The sequence below is a fragment of the Homarus americanus genome, unplaced genomic scaffold, assembly GCF_018991925.1.
Source record: "Homarus americanus isolate GMGI-L3 unplaced genomic scaffold, GMGI_Hamer_2.0 scaffold10853, whole genome shotgun sequence".
Taxonomy (NCBI): domain Eukaryota; kingdom Metazoa; phylum Arthropoda; class Malacostraca; order Decapoda; family Nephropidae; genus Homarus; species Homarus americanus.
In genome coordinates this window covers 290,654-315,480 of record NW_024755093.1, presented here as the reverse complement: position 1 = coordinate 315,480, position 24,827 = coordinate 290,654, and the positions used below count along the sequence as shown (strand labels likewise).

Below are 24,827 nucleotides of genomic sequence, written 5' to 3'. Positions count from 1 at the left end.
ATTAATTATAGTAACTTTCTTCTTATCGTTATCGTTTGTACATCTCTACGTGAATATTCCTAAGACAATTTAAAACACGGGGTTAATAATTATCGTACGGTTGGCTAGGCTGTAACAGTTGCCAGTGTAGGCGGTGGTGCCATTTCCAACAATATCAGTTTCACTCCTAAAATAAGCAACAGGGTACACAGAGAGTTCTATCTCATATTTTGTTTATCGTTGTTATATTAGTTTATTACTAACCATGCTACACGCTTAAAGACCTTCGTTGTTGAAGCGGAGTAATAACATTTTAACAACAACACGGGGTGATTTCCTACTTTCAGAACGCCATTGTGTCACTCGAAAAATGGAACAGTGATCTTTACTGTTGTGTATTAGGAATGACTAGCTGTTTTGATGTGTCGTCCTGTTCTTCGGGGTTTAATTTAGTATTTTGTCAACACTGGGTCAGGTAAATAATCAACTTAGAAACTTAATATAATGCTTTGGTCCTTCAAGCTGTAGGTAACACGACTAGAGTGCTCCTTTCTCGTCATAGTCTTTATATTACGACTACTGCTACTTCTTTATGAATTATGGCCTCCAGCTGTGCCTACGATTACGTAACTGACGCAACTGTGTGGATGACGTGTACAGACGATATGCAACACCAGCAGATTAGCCTACTCTATTCATCCCTACTGTCATTACTTGAAATACATTACTGTAAAACTATTAGAAGAAATGAATGGGGTTTATTTTACTTATCCAACGAAAAAAAAAAATATAACAACGACGAAGGAATGACATTGGCGTCAACACACGGTCGTCAGGGGTATCAACATGACCACCAATCTCGTTTTCTTTCAAGTTGTATCGTTGTTGTTATTAATGTCGCCATACCAATACTATTTTTCGTCTGGCCTGACTCTATGGCTCGACAAACTTTCCTGGATACTGTTGGTAATATGTGGCATGTAGTTAAGAGTCGTGTACAGTATAATATATATATATCATATCACCATAGTTATCGACTCGCACATGTCCTGCACCATACAACGTTGCTTCAGATATACAGCAAACTTATGTACAGGGAATAATTTTATATATATATTTACCCATCAGATCCCTTGTATACCTAAACAGTTATTTACCTGATTTTCAGTTGGAATGTATATAGAAAATGTGTATAAATTTACATATCGATAGTCTGATCTCACAGACTAATGTAAATAATGTTTTATACAGAAGTTTATTATATGGCCTTTATCTGTTATGTGTTTAATGTAATTTCACGTAAATCATGACACTGAAATGGTTCTGTAGGAGACGCTAAATAGGAAGAAACGAGAGTATTCTATATTTCAATCTTGCCCTATGGGGTGTGTGTGTGTGTGTGTGTGTGTGTGTGTGTGTGTGTGTGTGTGTGTGTGTGTGTGTGTGTTGCATCTTTTGAGGTAAAGAGAGAGAGAGACAGGCAAACAGACAGACAAAGGTGAGAGGGAGAGAAATTATGAGATAAAGATGGAATTAAGAGAAAGGGTAAAAGAAAAAGAGATTTAGGAATGAGAGGATGATCAATAGATACGAAAAAAAATAGCAAAGACAGATAAAGAAAGATCAATAGAAAAATAGACAGAAAAACAAGAGAGATATAGACAGATAGACAAAACAGATAGACAGACGGATGGGGGGGGATAAAAATCATGAAATCTGACCTACTAAAGTCTAAGTAGGAGACGTGAGCTCCTACACACTCTGTCTCTCAGGTTTATCCACACTTCCCGCCCCGCCTCAGATTTTACAGCATGTGTGTAAAACAGATCTCTCTCTCTCTGCAGACCCTTGGTGAGGGGGAGGCTGAGGAGACGAAGAGGGAGAGGATAAGAGGAGGACTAGGAGAAGCTTATTTAGAGATTGTTTTTTTTTCTTCCCTGACATAATCTAACCCTTTTCTAACCTGACATAATGTACCCCTTTCAAAATTAACCCTTTACACCTATTATAACCCGGTTCTAAATGATCTCTTCTACTTTAACCCCCTCCTTAGTTTGACCTGACCTCGTGTCATGTTCAAGTCACATTACGGTGGTGGTGGTGCGTGATAGCCGTGAAACACCCCCCCCCCCCACTAATCTGACCTGTCTTAATTAAAATGACTTCGTTTACGTTCCAGTATTCGAGAGATTAACTTTTACGCGGGGAAAAATTGTACTATACTACTATATTTCGTAGTCGGGGTTAAAATTTTAATATATTAGCGTTATATGTCTGTTTGTGTGTGTGTGTGTGTGTGTGTGTGTGTGTGTGATTTTAGTTGTATTTTTGGATTTCCTCTCCTCCTTCCTCTCCTTCCTTCCCTCCCTCCTTCCATCCTTCTCCTTTTTCCTTCCTTCCTTCCTTCCTTCCTTCCCTCCTTCCATCCTTCTTTTTCCTTCCTTTCTTCCTTTCATCCTTCCCCATACAACAAGAACACAAACAAAACATCAATACTCACAACAATATCAACATGTACAATACAGCACTTACAACAACAACAACAACAACAACAACAACAAGTACCGTAATAATAACAAGAACAATAACACGTACAGTACAACACCCTGGACAGTTGTGATAATATGTGGCATCTACTTATGACTCATATATGTTACTGATATATATATACCTGGTGAACGATGCTTTTCATTATTTATTACTATATATCATAATAACTTAAGGAAAAATAAAATCACTTCCCAATAAAAAATAAGAAAAAAATATTAGAATTTATCTTACTTACATAACCCTTAAGTAGTTTCCATATAGTGTTAAATATGTCCAGGGAATATTGTCTAGGGCTGTACATTGTGAAGGTCATTTGTTACGATCTCAAGTATAGAGGGATGAACAATATGCCAAACAGTCTTGGGGAGAACTTGGGACTCAACAGTTCAGATTTGGTCTCAGTATTGTTAGGTATTGCAAGTGCCACTGCATATTATGACCATCAGGTCTTAAAAGAAATATCCTATTTCTGGGCTGTCACCAAGAAGGTCTACAAAAAGAGAACCAAAATTATACAATTTACTGATAATGATTAAAACTTACAAAATAATACAAAAGAAAAAAGATCACACTTTACGTTACAATAAACAATATAAATTAGTACACATCACTTATAAACTATATACTGTATACAAATACAGTACCTATACCAAGATCACTATCAATAGAATAACCAATATCACAACCAATACTGTACCACCTTGTTACATTTCCACTTATGTGTTTGAGGGAGGAACCAGCTGAAACGTGCTCATAGGGAGACACAATACACACGGTAGAGGAGGTTGAGAAAATCTATTCTCCCTATCAATACTCAGCCTTCTTTTGCTCTTGGGGAATGGAGTCCCAACAGTCTGTCACACTGAGGACACACACAGGGGGCACCACACCGAAGATCACAGCCAAGTCCCAGAGGAGCAGCCAATCTAGGCGAGGAGTAGCTTGTGGCCAACTGGCTCACACCACCCTGCCGGCTTCCCACCATCCTTTGGGAGTGGCGACAGGGATGATTCGAATAGAGGTGAACCAGGGTTGTTCGTGGTTTCTGCTTCGAGACTAGTACAGAGGGGGTAACGACTCCGGTAGTCTCGATGAAGGAGGATTAGAACCCCTCTGTATCTGGATGCTCAGGTGGGTCTCTGGAGAGGACGTCAGCCAAGATGTTGTTCACCCCTTTTATATGGTGAATGTCCAAGTGGTAGCGCTGGACCTACAGAGCCCATCTCAGTATGCGTTGGTTGGAGTTCTGCATACGGGTGATGAAGGTGAGAGGGTTATGATCGGTGTAGACTGTGATGGGATGAGGGTGTTGGTGGAGATAGCAGTCAAATTTGTGGAGAGCCATGACTAAGGCGAGGGCCTCTCTCTCAATGGTGGAGTACCCTTTTTGGTGTTTCTTCAATTTGGCAGAGTAGTAAGACACCGGGTATAGCATTCCACTAGTAGGGTCCTCCTGAAGTAGGACTGCTCCAACACCAACTCCACTCGCGTCTGCTTGAAGAAATGAAAGGATGGTAGTGGTCTGGAGTTCTGAGTACAGGGTGAGACGACAGCAGTAGTGGATTATATGTGAAATTATTCCTATATGAGATGGGGTTTCTAAAGGAAGGTATAATTCGTCTCTTGATTTTGTTTTCATCTTGTGTCGATTATATTATTGGTTAAGTATAGTGTTGATTGATTATAGTGTTGGTTAAGTATAGTGTTGATTAAGTATAGTGTTAGGTATAGTGTTGTATCTTGTTAGCGCAGTGAGGTGATGGTGACTTGGTCTCAAGTATCCACATAACCCCTCAAATATCCACATAACCCCTCAAATATCCACATAACCCCTCAAGTATCCACATAACCCCTCAAATATCCACATAACCTCTCAAATATCCACATAACCCCTCAAGTATCCACATAACCCCTCAAGTATCCACATAACCCCTCAAATATCCACATAACCCCTCAAATATCCACATAACCCTTCAAATATCCACATAACCCCTCAAGTATCCACATAACCCCTAAAGTATCCACATAACCCCTCAAATATCCACATAACCCCTCAAGTACCCACGTGACCCAACTCAGTCCTGTGACACATGAGCCCAAACATTAAAGACGTTTACAACATCAGAGAAATTCATAAGTGGTCCCCCGGAGAGATATATCATGACCTGAATGTTTCTGGGAGGAGTCCACAGAAATGTCCTCACCGTCCTGATTTTAGCTCCACAGTTGGGTAATGACAGGGACGGGTGTGTTGAAGATCTTTAAAGCACGTTTGGGGAGGTTTTAAATGGGGAGAGTGTACCCAATGCCATACTTGTTGCATATTTTGACCATTTTCTTGTCTGTAACTATGTTCGGTGGTGACATAAATTCAACAAACTTTTATTATTATGCCAGACAAAAAACACCCGTGAATCTGTTTATGTCGCAAACACAAAAGGCCCATCAACTTCACCTTGTTGAACGCCACTGTCTAGAGAGAGAGAGAGAGAGGAACAATCTGAATATATGCAATAAATACATTACACACAGTTACCTTGATGATATGATACCAACAACTACCTGATAATTAATGCCTATACACCTGTTTAATTTTAGTGTGTCCCCAAATTTACGCTTGTTGCTATAAGAAAATATCAACCTTGTGATTTTGTTATTGTGAATATTATTTGTTAACGAAGAAACTGTTTAGCGGTATAGAGTAAATTAGTCTTATAATTGAAATGAATTGTTGTGTGTGTGTGTGTGTGTGTGTGTGTGTGTGTGTGTGTGTGTGTGTGTGTCAGATGGTATATAGCTCCATAGTCCCGTATCGTACCCCACTGCTCAGTTACTTTACCTGCACCTAGTCCCCTACTGTACCATTGCCCTCCTAATATATCTTACCCTAGTCCCCTACTGTACCACTACCCACCTATAATATATCTTGCCCTTGTCCTATTCCCCCTACTCTACTCCCTAGGCAAGATAGTCCATTAAAAAGAATTCCCCGAGGTTATCGTATCAATTTATGTGAGAGCATTGAAGGTGTGTTTCATAATGTCGTTTCGCTTTTACTGCGTTTCATTTGAGAGAGAGAGAGAGAGAGAGAGAGAGAGAGCTAATCAGTGGGGTTTTTCTGTGTGTGGCGTCTTAATCTTCAGGATTCAAGTGTGTTCTACGTGTATGTTGTCAACAAGTTGTATTGAACGTGGCAGGACTTTGTGTGTGTGTGTGTGTTCTCTCTCTCTCTCTCTCTCTCTCTCTCTCTCTCTCTCTCCAGACATACATACACAAGGGACAAACAGGCGTACACACACACACACACACACATGTATATACGTCTTCTTACGGAATATAAAGTATCCAAATTTTTCTGTGTGCGAGGCTGTGGTATAAACAGAGCCTTGGTGAGGTTGGGTGAGACTGGTTTATGTAGGCAGGAACTGTGAGACGGCCGAGGGGGGTCATTTGTAAGGTGTTGTGGCCGAGGGGGGAGAGGGATGGGGGGAGAAGGTGAAGGGAGAGGGTGGAATAGGATGGAAGTGAGTGGTGTAAGAGGGAAGAAAGAAAGAAAGTGAAGATGAAAAGGTTGGTAGGATTGGGAGAAGGTGAAAGGGAGGAGGGTGAGTGATGTGGAAAGGGAAGAAAGAGAGGGATGAAAGTGGGGAGAAGAGGGGTTGAATGGCGTGAGAGGGGATGAGAGGGCTGGCTAGGATAGGGAGAAGAGGATGGGGGTGAGTAATGTAGATGGTATGGGAAAAAAAAAGAGGTATTAGAGAAGAGGAAAAGGGAATGAATGATATGAGAGAGAGAGGAGAAGGAGTAGATAGAAAAAGAAGAAGATAAGGTTGAAGGAGAGACTTTAGGATATGGAATAGACGAATAAGGGAAGAGGAAAAGAAAAAGAAGAGAAGTTTATGAGAGATAGAGAAGAAACCGGATGTTAGAAATGAGACGAGAGAGAGAGAGAGAGAGAGAGAGAGAGAGAGAGAGAGAGAGAGAGAGAGAGAGAGAGAGAGAGGGAGAGAGAGAGAGAGAGAGAGAGAGAGAGAGAGAAATGAGACGAGAGAGAGAGAGAGAGAGAGAGAGAGAGAGAGAGAGAGAGTCCACCTTGTAATGTGGTCTGGGAGGGTGAGGGATACTGCCATGTCCTGGTCGACCACTATAACTTAGCCTGGTCGATGGTTAGTGTTGGAGGCGACCATCTCTTGTCCTGGTGGCCTGAGGGTCCGACACACTACCTGAGAGCTGATGAGGCGGCCCAAACACACAACCTTGAGGGATTTTTAGGGCCCCACACACTACCTGAGGGATTCTTAGGGCCCCACACACTACCTGACGGATTCTTACGACCCCACACACTACCTGACGGATTCTTAGGGCCCCACACACTACCTGAGGGATTCTTAGGGCACCACACACTACCTGACGGATTCTTACGACCCCACACACTACCTGACGGATTCTTAGGGCCCCACACACTACCTGAGGGAATCTTAGGGCCCGATACACTACCTTGAGGGACTCTTAGGGCCCCACACACTACCTGAGGGCTGGTGAGGGCCCTTATGGATTTCCCGAGGCTGCTGAGGGTCCTAAAATACTATCTGTTATGGGCCCCCTCATACTGTACCTTATCTGAATGCTGGTGAGAGAATCTAGGGCGAGAGAAAATTGACAGTAAATGACGGAAAAGGGAAGAACACAAGAAGGGGAAGCAATGGAAATTAGACAGGAAGGCGGAACAGAGGGAGAGAGAAAGAGAGAAGGGAGAAAGATCTGCACAATAAAGGACGGATAAGGGATTGTAGAGAGAGAGAGGGAGAATGAGAGAAAACTACGATAAAGGAAGAAACAGACGATTAAGTACGAAAGAGAAATATAAAGAATGAATGGAAATTATACAATAAAGAACAGAAGAGAAGAACGAACGAATAAATGAGAAGGAAAACGGAGAATAAGTAAACATTGAACAGTAAATGGCGGGAAGAGGCACGGTAATAAAAGGGAGAAAGAGAGAGAGGGAGAATAAGTGGACATATTAGGATAAAGGGAGGAAGAGGGAGAGCTATAAAAGAGTAAAGAAGAGAAAGAGAGATTATTGGATGATAAAGAGCATAAGAGGCAACTATACAATAAGAGGAAGTAAAAAGTATCAGACAAAAACTAAGAAGCAGTGATAGAAGGAAAGGAAGAAGAGGGAAAGAGATAGAAGGAAAAGAATTAAAAAAATTGATGATACATGAAGGAAGAGTCAATAATACAGGAGAAGAAAGAAAGAAAGATGAAAGGAAAATAAGAGTGAAAGGAAGGAAGGACGGAAAAAAGGAAGGAAGAGAGAAAAAAGAAAGGAAGGAAGGAAGAAAATGACTAGAAAACAAAAATTGAGAAAAAAACCAAAGAAATTAAACCACATTTTTATTGTAAATGACGGAAAAGGCAACAGTGCAAAGAAACAAAGGAAAATAAGGATAATTAAGATAACAAACACGGTAGACAGGAAGAATACAATAAATAAGAGAGAGAGAAGGGAGAACGAAGGGGGAGAATACCAACCGAGCGAAAAGGCACAAAAGAACGAAGAGGGAAGAGCGAAGAGAATAAATGGGAGAGATGGAGGAAATTAGCCGATAATGACGTAGAGAGCAACAGTTACAAGAAGAACCAGAGGAAGAAGGACGTAAAACTGGTAGTAAACGGGAGAAGAGGCAATAGTGCGAGAGGGAGGAGGAAGGGGAAACTAGGCGATAAACAGGGGAGATAGGAAGGAGAGGGGGAAGACACACGAACATGATAAAACGTTAGAGATAGAGCAGAGAGGAAATTTAACGTAGAGGGAATGAGAACGAGGCAATAAATCAGGGAAATAGCAGTGGAGGGAGAAAGGAGAGAGAGAGAGGGAGTAGAAGAGAGAGAGAAAGAAAGAAACAGTGGGAGTGAGAGAGAAATATAAGGAGTGTGTGGAAGAGAGGAGAGAGAGAGAGAGAGAGAGAACCCAAATTATCACTAAGAGTTTTCAATTCTCTCTCTCTCTCTCTCTCTCTCTCTCTGCCGACGTCAGGGTTTAAGATTATGACGAAGTTTATATCGAATCTTATAAACCTTAAACCCGGGGAGCCATCGTTTGTTGGTTTATGTGTTTGGATGTTATTATTACTTCATGACAAGGGTTCGATTTTCCTCTTAATTTTTCATACCCATCACAACCCACCCTCATCCCAACCCACTCCACCACAGCCCACCCTCATCCCATCCCACTCCACCACAGCCCGCCCTCATCCCAACCCATCCTCATCTCAACCCACCCCATTGTAGCTTAACTCACCACAACCCATCCAACCGTAGCTTACCCCACTGTAGCTTAACCCACCCCACCGCAACCCACCCCTACCACAACCCACCCCTCTATAACCCCACCCCACCACAGCCCAACCCACCGTAGCCAATTCCCACCGCAGCTTAACCTACGACTACTCACCCCACCGCAGCATAACCCACCACAGCCCAGCCCACTGCAGCCCAACCCACCACAGCCCAACCCACTGCAGCACAACCCACCACAGCCCACCCCACTACAGCCTAGCCCACTCAGCCCACCATACGAAACATAATATTGTTGTAAAAGGTTCAGTTATTTTTTATTGCTCTTGGGAGTCTCAGTTTAAGTAGTCGTTTTCAATGTTTTAGAAATTCCTTAGGACATTCGTACGCACTCTAGGACGCACTCTAGCATGCTCTGTAGGACGCTCTCTAGGACACTCTCTAGGACGCTCTCTAAGACGTACTCTTGGACGCACTTTAGGACGCTCTCTAGGACACTAGATGCTTGCTAGGGCACAATTTAGGTTGCTCGCTAAGACACACTCTGGACGCTCGCTAGGACACACTCTAGGACACACTCTTTAAGACCAGGACACACTCTTTAAGTCTCGGACACACTCTAGGCCACACTCTTTAAGTCTAGGACATACTCTAGGACACACTCTTTAAGTCTGGGACACACTCTTTAAGTCTAGGACATACTCTAGGACACACTCTTTAAGTCTGGGACACACTCTTTAAGTCTAGGACATACTCTAGGACACACTCTTTAAGTCTAGGACACACTCTTTAAGTCTGGGACACACTCTTTAAGTCTAGGACATACTCTAGGACACACTCTTTAAGTCTGGGACACACTCTTTAAGTCTAGGACATACTCTAGGACACACTCTTTAAGTCTGGGACACACTCTTTAAGTCTAGGACACACTCTAGGACACACTTTTGAACACACTTTAGTACGCCAGTGAATGACCCCGTGTGTGTGTGTGTGTGTGTGTGTGTGTGTGTGTGTGTGTGTGTGTGTGTGTGTAGGATGTTCGACACACCATGACCCGGGTTTTAAGAGGTCAATCATGATATATCTCCGGGTCATCCATTCGGGTTTAAACGGGTAATTCACGATGGTTTTAAGGGGTAATTGGCGAAGGTTTTAAGGGGTAATTGGCAAAGGTTTTAGTGAGGGATGTATTCGCCAAAGTTTTACGGGCGACCTGGGTAGTAGTGGTGGTAGCGGTGGTGGTGGTTTACGAGGTCATAGTTCACAAGTTTTTGGCTTTAGGTTTTAATGTGATGGGTGTAGGAAGTGCTGGTGATGACGGTTTAATACACACACAAACACACACACACACACACACACACACACACACACACACACACACACACACACACACATACACACATACTTTTTACGTAAACAAGTTCGTATTCCTACAGACAGGATACAAAAATAAATGCTATTGTTCACTGTATTGTTCATTTGTTGTTCTTGTTCTTGTTCTTGTTCTTCCTTTTCCTCCTCCTCAGTGATCGGGATTGTCTCTCATGTACCACCATCTCGTTCGTTAATGTCAGTTCTGTTATTTACTTCGTTATTAATCTTCGTTTTTTTTTCTCGTTTCCTGTCTGCTGACGTCATTTGCTGCCAGGATTGTTGTCTTCTTTCTTACCTGTTAATGGACACACACACACACACACACACACACACACACACACACACACACACACACACACACATATATACACACCCATACATACATAGACACCCATTTCTCACATAGACCCCTACGTACACCTCCCCCCCCACACACCACAACACAACACAACACAGCGCAACACAACACAACAGCGCAACACAACTGCCTCTCCACTTTCTCCCTAAGACAACACAACACAACAATAAGACACAGGTACGAAACACAGTGGGAAGGGTAATAACATTTCGGTGCTTGAACATCATAATTAAGCGTCTCGTTCAAGTGTCTCGTAACATCGCTCATTTAACCAGGGAGGACCAATCAGGGTGCGGGAAGGAGGCCAGTTGATAACTTTCTCAGTGGTCGTAGAAGGCGAATTGGACCTGGAGAATCCTTAACTACCGAACTACCGTGGGGAGGAGGAAGGGCGTTGCTAATTATTGGGTTTTACATAGCCTTCCGTGTTGTAATCTGCTCGCGAGACTTACTGGTTTAAACTTTAGGTAGGGAGGGAGGGGGGATGAGGAGGGAAATTATTTTTTAAAGGGTTGAAAGTTTGGAGGTAGTACTTTTTGGGTCTAAACTTTGGGGGAATAGTACTTTTGAGGTCTAAACTTTGGGTAACAGTTTGAGAGATAGTACTTTGAGGATATAAAACTAAGGTCCTTTTATATTTTAGGGGAAGTTCCTTTAATTTGGTTCCAACTTCAGGCTCTTAAAAATTTGCATTACACCTAAAACTTTTAAAGGTTATGAAGATGCAGCTATAAACCCTCAAACGACTTTAATTTAGGGATTAAACTTTACGAGAGATATAATTTTTTAGGATCTTTAAATTTTCAGTAGTTTTATGACCATTACGGCGGCGAACAACAGGTATAATCATTACAACTTTGGGTCATTATGGTCTAGGAATCCATATAAAAAAAAATCTAATATCTGTGATGCTTACAACTTGGGGTTAGGTTACGTTTCATATTATTTTGTTTGTAGATGATTTTTATTCGTTCATTGAGAAAAAGACCCACGATAGAACACTAAATTAGGGAAAATATACGTACGATAACATTAACTTTTCATTACGTTTCATAATTTTTCTATTTTCTTCAGTTTTGGGATATAATTTAAATATCTGAAATTATGGAGAAAAAAAATCTGTAGATGAAATGTACGAAATTTACTGAAACTTGGAGGAAAATCTAAGGTTATAAAATCGATTATTGTGATGTTAAGTACAGCTGGTTAATGAGGATGGTTCAGTTTCATGAGACATTGTGAGAGGTTCAGAATGTTTATTAATGTTTAAGGTTTCAGTAATGTTAAGTGTCAGGTAGGCAGGCAGATAGACAGACAGACAGACAGACAGGCAGGCAGGCAGGCAGACAGACAGACAGACAGACAGACAGACAGGCAGGCAGGCAGGCAGGCAGGCAGGCAGGCAGGCAGGCAGGCAGGCAGGTACTCCGGAATTTGGTGTAAAGTTTCAAAGTAATTCTTACCTTTGTTAAGTTATGAGTGGCTGCGAGAGGATGTGTGAAGTATGAGAGCACTGGGGTGAAGTGTAAGGGCTCGGGGGTAGATATCAGGATCCAGAAGGGGAAAGATCAGGGCCCAGGGACAGATATCAGAGCTAAGGGACAGATATCATGACCCAGGGGAGATATCAGGACCTAGGGGGAGATATCAGTGTCCTGGGAGAGTTATCATTGACCAGGGAACGATATCAGGGCCTAGGGAAAGACATCAGGGACTTGTAATTCACCTGACGACCTGACGCCACAATCTGTACGACCTCTCCACAGAACGACTAGATTCTGCCTAACGTTGTCGGTAAGAGAAAACAGAGTGACAAGATACCAACGTGGATTCCATTTAATTAATTACATACATCGTGGTGGTGTATTGGGTGTGAGGCTGAACTAAACCGTCACTTACCACAGGAATACCAGATATATTAAGAGATTATCCAAATGAGTATTCAATTTCTCATGGGTGAAGAGATTGTTATACCACTGGATGTGTGCTGGATGTGTGAGGCAATGGGAGAATCCATAAGAACATAGAATGATGGGTGATAATTATATTTCAGTTTATTAAGTCATGTTCAAGGGGTTACTTCATCGTACTCAAGGGGTTGAATTTTAATATAGGTGTGTCAAGTCATTGTATTCGTGGGATTAAATCATCGTACTTAAGGGTATAAGCTATCGTACTCAAAGGGTTAAATTATCGTATTCAAAGGGTTAAATTATCGTATTCAAAGGGTTAAATTATCGTACTCAAGGTATTAAATCATCGTACTCAAGGGAATAAACTGACTAATTCACGGTAAAGGATGGGGGCTTAATTATTAATATCCAAACCACACATTAAAAACTTTTCAACATTATAGCAGAAGAGAAAAATATCCCCGTTGTAAGGATTCATCAATAAATAATGAATTATATATTTCTATTCTACATTATAGTAATTCATCATTAACCGATAAAATGACACAATAAATGATTAAGGATTTATTTATAATTGTTTAAAAATGTATTGGGATATGTATTATAATATTGGTTTGCCTTTTAAGCTAAGTATCTGATAGGGTAATTTTTTATACCCCCTCTCAGAACAGGATATATTGTAGTACGATTTCAACTACCTCTTCGTAGATTGATTTGGGTTTGGTAAAGTTAGGTTAGATTAGGTTAAGTTAGGTTAAGTTGCAGCGATTAAGACAAGGGGCTATTTATGACGTCACTCGTAAAGACAACTGGTATATTAGCGTCTGAGGAACGAATTTGTAAGTAGCTAAATATGTTGTTATTATTGTGTTTACGTTAGAGTTATTCCTTGAAGGTTGTGTTATATAATCGGTAAATTTATGTGTCAAGCCGTTATTAGGAAGACAAGGTACAGTTTATGTCATTAGGAAGACAAGGTACAGTTTACGTCATTAGGAAGACAAGGTACTGTTTACGTCATTAGGAAGACAAGGTACAGTTTACGTCATTAGGAAGACAAGGTGCTGTTTACGTCATTAGGAAGACAAGGTACAGTTTATGTCATTAGGAAGACAAGGTACAGTTTACGTCATTAGGAAGACAAGGTGCTGTTTACGTCATTAGGAAGACAAGGTACTGTTTACGTCATTAGGAAGACAAGGTACAGTTTACGTCATTAGGAAGACAAGGTACAGTTTACGTCATTAGGAAGACAAGGTACAGTTTACGTCATTAGGAAGACAAGGTACAGTTTACGTCATTAGGAAGACAAGGTACTGCTTACGTCATTAGGAAGACAAGGTACAGTTTACGTCATTAGGAAGACAAGGTACAGTTTACGTCATTAGGAAGACAAGGTACTGTTTATGTCATTAGGAAGACAAGGTACAGTTTACGTCATTAGGAAGACAAGGTACAGTTTACGTCATTAGGAAGACAAGGTACTGTTTACGTCATTAGGAAGACAAGGTACAGTTTACGTCATTAGGAAGACAAGGTACTGTTTACGTCATTAGGAAGACAAGGTACTGTTTATGTCATTAGGAAGACAAGGTACTGTTTACGTCATTAGGAAGACAAGGTACTGTTTATGTCATTAGGAAGACAAGGTACAGTTTACGTCATTAGGAAGACAAGGTACAGTTTACGTCATTAGGAAGACAAGGTACTGTTTACGTCATTAGGAAGACAAGGTACAGTTTACGTCATTAGGAAGACAAGGTACTGTTTACGTCATTAGGAAGACAAGGTTCAGTTTACGTCATTAGGAAGACAAGGTACTGTTTACGTCATTAGGAAGACAAGGTACAGTTTACGTCATTAGGAAGACAAGGTACAGTTTACGTCATTAGGAAGACAAGGTACAGTTTACGTCATTAGGAAGACAAGGTACTGTTTTATTCTCTCATTATTTAATATTTCTTTTCGTTTATATTTTTTTAGTCTTTATTATATTGAAGCATTTTTTATTTTTCTTTGTCATCCTTTCTCGTCTCTGTTTTCTTCCTCTATTTTATTTCAATTTCTTCTCCTATTTTCTCTGTTTTTCTCTTTTTTATCTTCTCTCTCTTGTTGTTCTTATCTCTTTTCTCTCGCCTGTTTCTCGTTCGTTCTTGTGTAATTTGCTGAAGTTGTTACGAGAGACTTTGAGTCGTATTTTGTCTCATAATTACGGGTCGTGTGGACAAGAGGAGACATTATGCTAATACGGTGTTGTCTTTACTTCCAGGCCAGACTAAACCAGGCTCTCTCTCTCTCTCTCTCTCTCTCTCTCTCTCTCTCTCTCTCTCTCTCTCTCTCTCTGCTTTACGTCTCATTTAAAGATTTTTATCTCACAAATCTCTCTTTCCTGCTTCCTTATGTTCCTTCCATTTCTTTCTCTCACTTCCATTTCTCACACGTCTTTCGCCTCTTCATTATTCACATGTGTCTTTGTTACTCCTCCTTCTCTTAACACTTCTTTCTCACTTTTCTCATCTCTCATCTTTATCTCAGTCTTCCGTTTACAGTATTTCAATTTTCCTTTGGTTGCGTTTTGGTCTTTTCATTTCTTTCTTCCTCTTTTAAACTTATGATGATTTAACCCCTTGAGTACGATGATTTAACCCCGTGAGTACAATGTTAACCTCTAGAGTACGATGATTTAACCCCGTGAATACAATGTTAACCTCTAGAGTACGATGATTTAACCTTTTAAGTACAATAGTAACCCCTTGAGTGCGATGATTTAACCTCTTGAGTACAATGTTAACTCCTCGAGTACGATGATTTAACCTCTTGAGTACAATGTTAACCCCTTGAGTACGATTATATGTTCCTTGAGTAAGATGGTACAGTACTCAATAAGTTGTCATCGTACTCAAGGGGTTAACGGCACCACAAATTAGCTCTTGACTGACTCACTCACCGAGGCACAGGTAGGCGAGTCAGGTGAGTCACTGCTAGACGTACGATAAAATCAACAACAAACATATTTCCATTTTGATCACACTTATTTCGAGTCTGAGTTACGCTTGTGTTGTCAGTGCAGTGAGTTACGCTTGTGTTGTCAGTGCAGTGAGTTACGCTCGTGTTGTCAAGTGAGTTAGTCTTGTGTTGTAAGTGCAGTGAGTTACGCTCGTGTTGTCAGTGCAGTGAGTTACGCTCGTGTTGTCAGTGTGGTGAGTTACGCTCGTGTTGTCTATGCAGTGAGTTACGCTCGTGTTGTCAGTGCAGTGAATTAGTCTTGTGTTGTCAGTGCAGTGAATTAGTCTTGTGTTGTAAGTGCAGTGAGTTACGCTCGTGTTGTCTATGCAGTGAGTTACGCTCGTGTTGTCAGTGCAGTGAGTTACGCTCGTGATGTCAGTGCAATGAGTTACGCTTGTGTTGTCAGTGCAGTGAGTTACGCTCGTGCTGTCAGTGCAGTGAGTTACGCTCGTGTTGTCAGTGCAGTGAGTTACGCTCGTGTTGTCAGTGCAGTGAGTTACGCTCGTGTTGTCAGTGTGGTGAGTTACGCTTGTGTTGTCAGTGCGGCTAAAGGTGACGGAAAGCCTTCAGTGGGCAGTACGATATCCTGGGGTCTTTGCTGCCTCCCTTACCTTCAGAGTTCACACATTGCAGTTAGTGTGTGTGTGTGTGTGTGTGTGTGTGTGTGTGTGTGTGTGTAGGCTGGTGTGGTTTATTGTCTAATCTTGTTTATCATTTTTTTTTTCAACTTCTTTCTTATCACTTTTATTTCATTTTTTGCTTGGTTCCTCATTTATCTTCTTTTTTTCCTTTATCTTCATATTCTTTTTATTGTCAGAATTAATTGTCTACATCATTGTTTTTATCTGTTTCACTTTATTCATATTTTCTCTCTCACTCACTCCCCTTCCCTTCCCTTCCTTTCCCTTCCTTTCCCTTCCTTCTCCCGTGACAGTGTTCTCATTCATCTTGCTTTTCTCCCCTTTTATTATTTCTCTCTTCCTCTCCCTCTTTCTCTCCCTCTTATGTCTCAATTATGTCTCATTCCCTTCATCTGTATCTTCTTCCTTCCTTCTCATTTCCTATACGTATTGCTTCTTCCTTCTCATTTTCTTCTCATTTGTCTTCTTCTTCTTCTTCTATCTCGTTTCCTTTCCTTATGGTTTCTTTCTTTACATTTCTTTCATTTTTGGCTTCAATCTTTTCGTTTTTTTCATTTTCTGATTCATTCTTTCCATTTCTTTTACTTTTGATTTCATTCTTCATGTTTCTTTCACACTTATATACCTTCTTCCTCCTCCCTTCCTTCACACTGGGCTTCTTTCACCCTTGGCTTCATTCCCATCTTTGTTTTATGTATATTCTACTCATTTTCTTTCTTTCATGTATGGTTTATTTCTCTTCTCAATTCCCTCATACTTTACTTCATTCCTTCTATCTTTTATATACGTAATTTCATTCCTTTCTCATTTTCCTTTATTCATGTTTCGTAATTTCTTTCTTTCTTTCTTTCCCCGATTTTTTATTTGAGTTTATTTTATTTCCTTCAACTATGGCTTCTTTCATCTCATTCCCCCCTTCCTTCAATTTTGTTTTCTTTCTTATCTTCCTCTTCACCTCTCCCCTCTTCCTCCATTCGCGTGTTTTCCCTTCTGCCTATTCTGTCATTTGCTATCTCCCCTCTCATCCACCGTTGCCCCTCACTCTCCTCTCTTCTACCCTTCCCTTTCTATCTTCATCCACTTTCCTTTCCCTCTTCACTTTCACCCAATCTTCCCTTCACTCTAATTTCCTCTCTTTCCCTTTCCCCTCTCCTTTACTTTCATCCACTCCCCCTTCTCCTCTCTCCCATTTATTTGCTCGTCTACTCTTCCTCCTCCCCCTCTTCCATTTCCCTTTCTCCATCTTTTTCTTCACTCTCCTCCCACCCTCTCATCATCTCTTTCCCCCTTTCTCTTCTTCCTCCCTTCCCATCCACTCTCCTTCTTTTCCTCTACCCTCTCTCCCTTCCATCCTCTCTCTCTTCCATCCTCCCTTTCTCTCTCTCTCTCTCTCTCTCTCTCTCTCTTCTCTCCCTCCCTCTCTCTCTCCCACCTCTCCCTCCCCTCTCTCCACCTCTCTCCCACTCTCTCTTCCTCTCTCTCTCTCTCCCACAGCTGAAGGAGTCGCAGCTTGTTAGGTTCAGATCCTGGGGTGGGTCCTCAAGTAGAGCATAAGACGGTAAATGGTTCGTCGTCTCCCGCACCACCACACACACACACACACTCTCCAGTCCTCCCAAATTTTCGCCTGGGTTTAAAATCCTTTCGTAATCAACTTGGGAGCGATAAAGTTCTCTGTAAAGTTGGGTATTATAGCTGGGGGATGAGTAAGTTCTGAGTTATTTAGATTTAACCAGATTTCGATATATTGTCAGATTTTTGGTTGTTTTAAAATCCTTTCGTAATCAACTTTGGAGCATTAAAGTTCTCACTACACTTTGGTAGTATAGGAGGTAAATGCAATGGTTCGGAGCTATAAAGATTAAAATATTTTGATATAATTTTTTTTTAATTATTTTGTATTTTAGGATGATGGTCAGTGTTAATAAATTAGACTAGGGTAATCTTCATATATTAATAGCTTAGATACATTATTAATATCCTATTTTTTTCCCATGGACAAAGTATAATTCTTTGTGTTGGACGTAATGATAAAACAGCTGATTAGGCCTTATGTAATTGTGCTTCGTTGGCTCTTTTGTTGACACGTTATAATGAAGTGTTTATGTCGTTAATATATTCATTGTTTTAGTGTTTATGTAAATTTATTTTTTTTGCTTAAACATGTCAGATGTTGATGAAGTTAATTAAGAAGGATGAAAAATAAATATCAGATGAGGTAAATGTTTATTTTATTATTTTCTTTGTTTTATTATTTGTTGACTTTGTTTATACACTGCTCTTGGTCGTAGTTAGGAAGTATAACAGTGTTTTCAACTGTTCTGGTCGTAGATAGGAAGGGTAATAGAGGTTGGAAGTTGCTGTGGTCGTAGTTAGGAAGGGTAATAGTGTTTATAACTGTTCTGGTCGTAGTTAGGAATGGTAATAGTGTTTATAACTGTTCTGGTCGTAGTTAGGAAGGGTAATAGTGTTTATAACTGTTCTGGTCGTAGTTAGGAAGGGTAATAGTGTTTATAACTGTTCTGGTCGTAGTTAGGAAGGGTAATAGTGTTTATAACTGTTCTGGTCGTAGTTAGGAAGGGTAATAGTGTTTATAACTGTTCTGGTCGTAGTTAGGAAGGGTAATAGTGTTTATAACTGTTCTGGTCGTAGTTAGGAAGGGTAATAGTGTTTATAACTGTTCTGGTCGTAGTTAGGAAGGGTAATAGTGTTTATAACTGTTCTGGTCGTAGTTAGGAAGGGTAATAGTGTTTATAACTGTTCTGGTCGTAGTTAGGAAGGGTAATAGTGTTTATAACTGTTCTGGTCGTAGTTAGGAAGGGTAATAGAGGGTGGAAGTTGCTCTGGTCTTAATTAGGAAGGATAATAGTGTTTATAACTACTCTAGTTGTAGTTAGGAAGGTAATAGTGTTTATATAAGCTGTTCTGGTCGTAGTTAGGAAGGGTAATAGTGTTTATAACTGTTCTGATCGTAGTTAGGAAGGGTAATAGTGTTTATAACTGTTCTGATCGTAGTTAGGAAGGGTAATAGTGTTTATAACTGTTCTGGTCCTAGTTAGGAAGGGTATTAGTGCAGTTTTCCAGGATAATAAGAGAATGATTTTTATATTTCTTTACCTGGAGTCAGTGGACATAGGTTTTAAACATCAGTATTTTTCTAATCAAGGATAAATTAAAAAAAATATAAATTCTGTCGATTAAAATTCAAATTGTTTCGTGTGTCCAGTGTGTTTATGTTAATTCTGACCTGTTTTAATTCATAGTTGAGTTAAAATATTATAATTGTTTTTCGCGTGGATTGAAAAATAAGATTTCCCAGTTAGACATGTGAACAGCTGTTTGTCATAGTTGGGTAAGAATTTTAGATAATTTTATTTTGTTAATTAAAAGGAATATATTTTAGGTTAGTGTGTGTGTGTGTGTGTGTGTGTTTGTGTGTGTGTGTGCGTTGACATTGACTCTGAAATGTTATAATCTACATCTAAGTGGGAATAGTTTATATACTTTTATTTTGTGTATTTAAAGCCAAATTATTATGTCAGAAAAGTTGTAAGTATCTCCTCTTGATTTTCATTTGCTGGGGACTAGTGCGTGTACTAACCTAACCTAACCTAACCTAACCTTGAATACGCACTTAAAGACCTTAGTTGTTGAGGCTCAGTGTTATTTTATTCTAACATCAACAACAACATCATGAGTTTGTTGACATTGGTTTTGAAGTCTTGTTTATTTGAGGCGTCAGAGAGAGAGAGAGAGAGAGAGAGAGAGACTGGTTTATCTATCGGTCTGTCTGTCTGTTTATCTATCTATCTGTCTGTCTGTCTGTCTGTCTGTCTCACACACACACACACACACACATTACAGGTACTGCTTACTTCCAATTCTTTTTTTTTTCACCTGTACATGTGTTTGTTTACCTGAGCTCCCGTGTTACCTGGGCCACAACACCTGGAGACTGAGTAAGGTGTAATTGTAATTCAGGGCGCCACGGGAAGCCTAGTACAGTAGTGATGATTTACGTGTGTGTGTGTGTGTGTGTGTGTGTGTGTGTGTGTGTGTGTGTGTGTGTGTGTGTGTGTGTGTGTGCTCTGAGTGTTTTTGTGTTTGTCTATGTGTGTATGTGTCTGTCTGTCCGTATGTATGTATAGGGGAAGTATGGCTCCCCAAAGTACTATTATACCTCTATATAGTGAAGTTTTCTGCAGTAACTCACAGGAGGCGGTGGTGGCCTCTCCTCACACGAGCTTTAAAACAACAATAACAAAATAAAGATAAATAACAACAAGAACAATAACAGCAGCAACAATAACAAAAACAACAAAGATAAGAACAATAATAATTATAAAAAAAATAACAATTAAAAAAATTAACAACAATAATAATAACAAAAACAACAAGAGTAACAACAAAATTAATAACAATAACAACAAGAACAATAATAACAAAACAATAACAATAACAAGAATAACAACAACTAAAATTACAACAATAACAACAACCAAATTATAGGCTTGATAGAAATAATCATATAATTCGAATAAAATATAATTAATATACGGGTAAATTAATAGATTATATAAGAAAAAAATAATACGTCGAATAAGAGAACATTTAAGTACAGGTGAAGTTAAACGCTTAATGAGGAAGAATTGTTGACCGGATGAGTTAATTAAATACAGGTAAATTAAAAATCCGGATAAAAAATTAATGGCAAGTGGAATGGATTAATTAAATAGAGGTAAATTAAAATCCGGATAAAAAATAATTAAAGCGGAAGTAACAAGAGAATTAATACAGCTATTCACAGGACATTATATGAATACAGTACAGCGAGGATACAGTAATCTCTCACCGTTACAGAGTTACAGTCGTGTGTTATGTTGTAGTGTCACCCATCACCATAAGTTGATGTATTATTGTGGTATAGTGTTACAGTGATAAGGAAATATAGAAATACTAAGAATAACAACAATATATACAGTATATAGTAATTTTACTATTAATAATTAAGACAATAATAATAATAATAATAATAATAATAATAATAATAATAATAAAAGTAATAAACAGTTGATGATAATAATAACAATAGCAACAACAACAACAACAACAACAATAATAACAACAACAACAATAACAACAATAACAACAATAATAACAACAACAACAACAAAAACAACAATAACAAACAAAATAATATAAAACACTGCATTACCATATATCTCATTATCATCATATCTTAGTACTTCAATTAAACAACAGCACATCGTTGCAACCCTCGTGTTACAACCACCACAACAATGGTCAGAGTGGTGGTAGGAGAGGTTGGAGTCTATGAGTACCTGATGAGTTATGCAGGTAGAGGTGTGTGTGTGTGTGTGTGTGTGTGTGTGTGTGTGTGTGTGTGTGTGTGTGTGTGTGTGTGCTTACCTTTCCCTAGTTCCCTGGGCGACTGGGGAGGGGAGAGGAGGTGAGTAGGGGAGAGAGGAAGGGTAGGTAAGGGAGAGAAAGGAGGGAGGTAGGTAAGGGAGAGGAGGAGGGTAAAGTAATGTAGGGGAGAAGGAGAGGATGAAAGGGAATGGGGAGAGGAGACGATAGATGAGTATAGAGAGACGGGACGGAAAGAGGATAGGGAAGAAGAGGGGAGAGGAGTGAGACGGGTGATAAACTATAGACAGAAAAGGAGGAAGTGGGAAGAAGTGACGAGAGGGAAAGAGGATAAAGGAGGAAGAGGAAGAAACGAGTGGGAGAGAAGAGTGTGTGGAAGGGCTTAGTGGGGTGGGGGTGATGGGAAAGGAGAGGAGAGGAGACGGGGAGAATGGAGATGTGATGAATCCGAGTGAGAGAAGAGGAATGAGAGGAGAGGGAGAGAGAAAAGATGGATGAGAAGATGGAGAAAGTGAAAGAGGGGAGAGAGAAGAGAGGAATTAAGTATAAAAAGGAGGTGAAGGAAGAAGAGAAGGAAACATGAAGAAAGAGAGAAGAAACGAGGTATAAAAATAAACAAATTAAGGAAGAAAGAAACAAGTGTTTGTGTATGTGTGTGTGTGTGTGTGTGTGTGTGTGTGTGTCTGTGTGTGTGTGTGTCAAGACTAAGTCCACAACATATATATGATAATTAACTCAGGTGTTGCTTACCTAGATAGAGGTTAATTAAATAATGTATTTGTTTTTTTTTACTGTAGGTTGTGTTGTTCGTTGAGTTACACACACACACACACACACACACACACACACACACACACACATATTATTATTATTTACATACACACACATAGCTGTTATGAACGTTGATGATATGAAGAGTCTTTTGTGAGTTTGAGAATATTAGATCGATTATTATTATTATTATTGTTATTATTATTATTATTATTATTATTATTATTATTATTATTATTAGTGTGTTAAGTGATATTCTCTCTCTGGTCATATCTTTTAATGAAGGAATTTTCGTGAAATTTTATCCTGCTGGGAGTTAAGTCTTATAAGAGATTAATTACAAGACAATGTGACTCAGCCAGGGTATTTTTTTTTTAATTTTAAAGAATACTTTTTTATTAGACTTAGAGCGAACTTTTATAAAATCCCTAAGAATAATGAAAAAATAGGGGAATTATTTGTTTTATGTATGTATGTATGTATGTATGTATGTATGTATGTATGTATGTATGTATGCATGCATGTATGTATGTATGTATGTATGTATGTATGTATGTAATGTAATGTATGTTTGTGTTTATTTATTTATTTATTTAAAGTGCTGATGTAGATATATTTAATCCTAGTTATTTATTCTCTTAAGTTAACACCGATAAAGACCACATCTCTAACAACTATTGAACCTACAGTAGACAAAACGAATCACCTGATCACCTGAAAAATAGGCACCCTAGCTTATTTCACCTGATGTATGATTAGACAAGATAAACTAATCTAACTCACTCCCAGGTAGCATTGAGGGTGTTTAATCTTCAGGTGATCTGATGAAATTAGTATCCTCTGAAACTAGGAAATAAATGAAACTAATAGCCACTTAAACTTGTGATATTTTATTTGTATTTATTTTATTTTTTATTTTTTGCATAAGGGGATTAGAGCGTCGAGGTGTTTATTATTCAGTGTACTGTATCTTAATTACCTTTAACGGGTCACCAGGTGTTATAGGGTCACTTCCCTGTAATTAGTAAGTGATCCAGCAGCTCAGGTGAGATTATAAGATAAGACTGTAAAGCTTTTCTCTCTGTTAGATTCTCTTTTATCTCATCTCTTTATCTTTCTTCTTTATCTTACTCCTTTATTAATGTTTCTCTCCGTGTGTGTGTGTCTCGGGTGGTGTAAACACTCGTCTCGTCTTAGGCACTGTTATGTACCCCGTGTTAACACTAAGTAAATACCTCTACTTATTAAAGGAACTTACTAACTACTCTCATAATTGGAGTTACATATGAAGTCACACGGTTAGCATTCAATGTGTGTGTGTGTGTGTGTTTACTACCGATACTGCCACGGCCTTCAGTACTCAAAATAAATGACTTCTTTATGCTGTACGATAGTTTAGGATTGCACGACTGACTACCAGTTCTCAAGCACCTCCCCTGTCACTCTCTACCTCATTGGCGGGCATACGACGTGATTTTTTTTTAGCTCTATAAATGCAGTCATTATTGTCACCTCTCCCCCCCCCCTCCTCCCTTCACCCCCCATCACTCCCCCTCACCCCCCTCATCTTCTAAAATCATCCAGGAGAGGCTGTCACCCCACATGCCAAATCTGACCAAAGAAGTACTGAGACCTCTTACAGGCCAGACTACAGGGCCTCCGGGCGGTCTAACAGAGACCCTTATACGTATTACAGTGTTGAGTTTGAAGCTTGGCAAACACTGATTTTCTTTTCTCTCTCTCTCATTCTTTTTCTGTCTCCTTATTTTCTTTTTTCTTTCAATCTCTATCTTTTTTGTCTTCTAATTCTCTCGCTTTGTTTTTCTCATTCTCTCGCCTTCTTTCTCTCATCTCTCATTTCCCCCTCCTATTTTTTTCCTCTCTCTCTCTCTTCATCATTTCCTCTCTTTCCCCCACACTACTATCGGCCTCACTCCCTCCTCTATTGCCAACTAAAAGTTTTAAAACCAACTTTGCTCAACTTTTAAAACCCACCAAACAGAAATTTTGTAAGAGCTTCTCTCAGTGGTGGAACAACAAGTTAACAACCCTCACCACAACCTCCTTCAAAACCTTAACCACAGCTTCGATTCTCATAAGTACCTAAACTAAAAAAAAAAAAATACCTTATCTAAAAATGGGAAAACTCGTTATGCTGTTCTGTTTTTAGTCCATAGAAACACAGAAAATGGTGATGGAATTGCGCAGAGACTCTACCGTAACTTTTTGAGAATCAGAGTACAGGGGAAAGTTACCAGTGAAAGCCAAGAGAAAGTTTTCTAGCTTAAATGTAGTAGCTAAAAGTATGTGCAGTAGTTGTGTTGTTGTAAAGTTGCTTGCAAGCATGGTAATTGTAAAATGATAGCTCTCTCTCTCTCTCTCTCTCTCTCTCTCTCTCTCTCTCTCTCTCTCTCTCTCTCTCTCTCGTAACATTTAGTCATCGTAAAAAATACTGAGTTTAACAAACACTCACTGTCACAACCACTCACTGTAACTACCATTCATTCTAACAACCAACCACTGTAACTACCACTCACTATAATA

The 24,827-nt window shown here is 39.5% G+C and overlaps 1 protein-coding gene across 1 annotated transcript in view; it reads left to right on the top strand.

Annotated features, from left to right (window-relative positions):
• Positions 1-24,827, top strand: part of LOC121856423 (Down syndrome cell adhesion molecule-like protein Dscam2) — a gene marked incomplete at its 3' end in the record, with an annotated part of 359,709 nt that overhangs the window by 50,063 nt on the left and 284,819 nt on the right. The gene's annotated exons all lie outside the window — the stretch shown is intronic.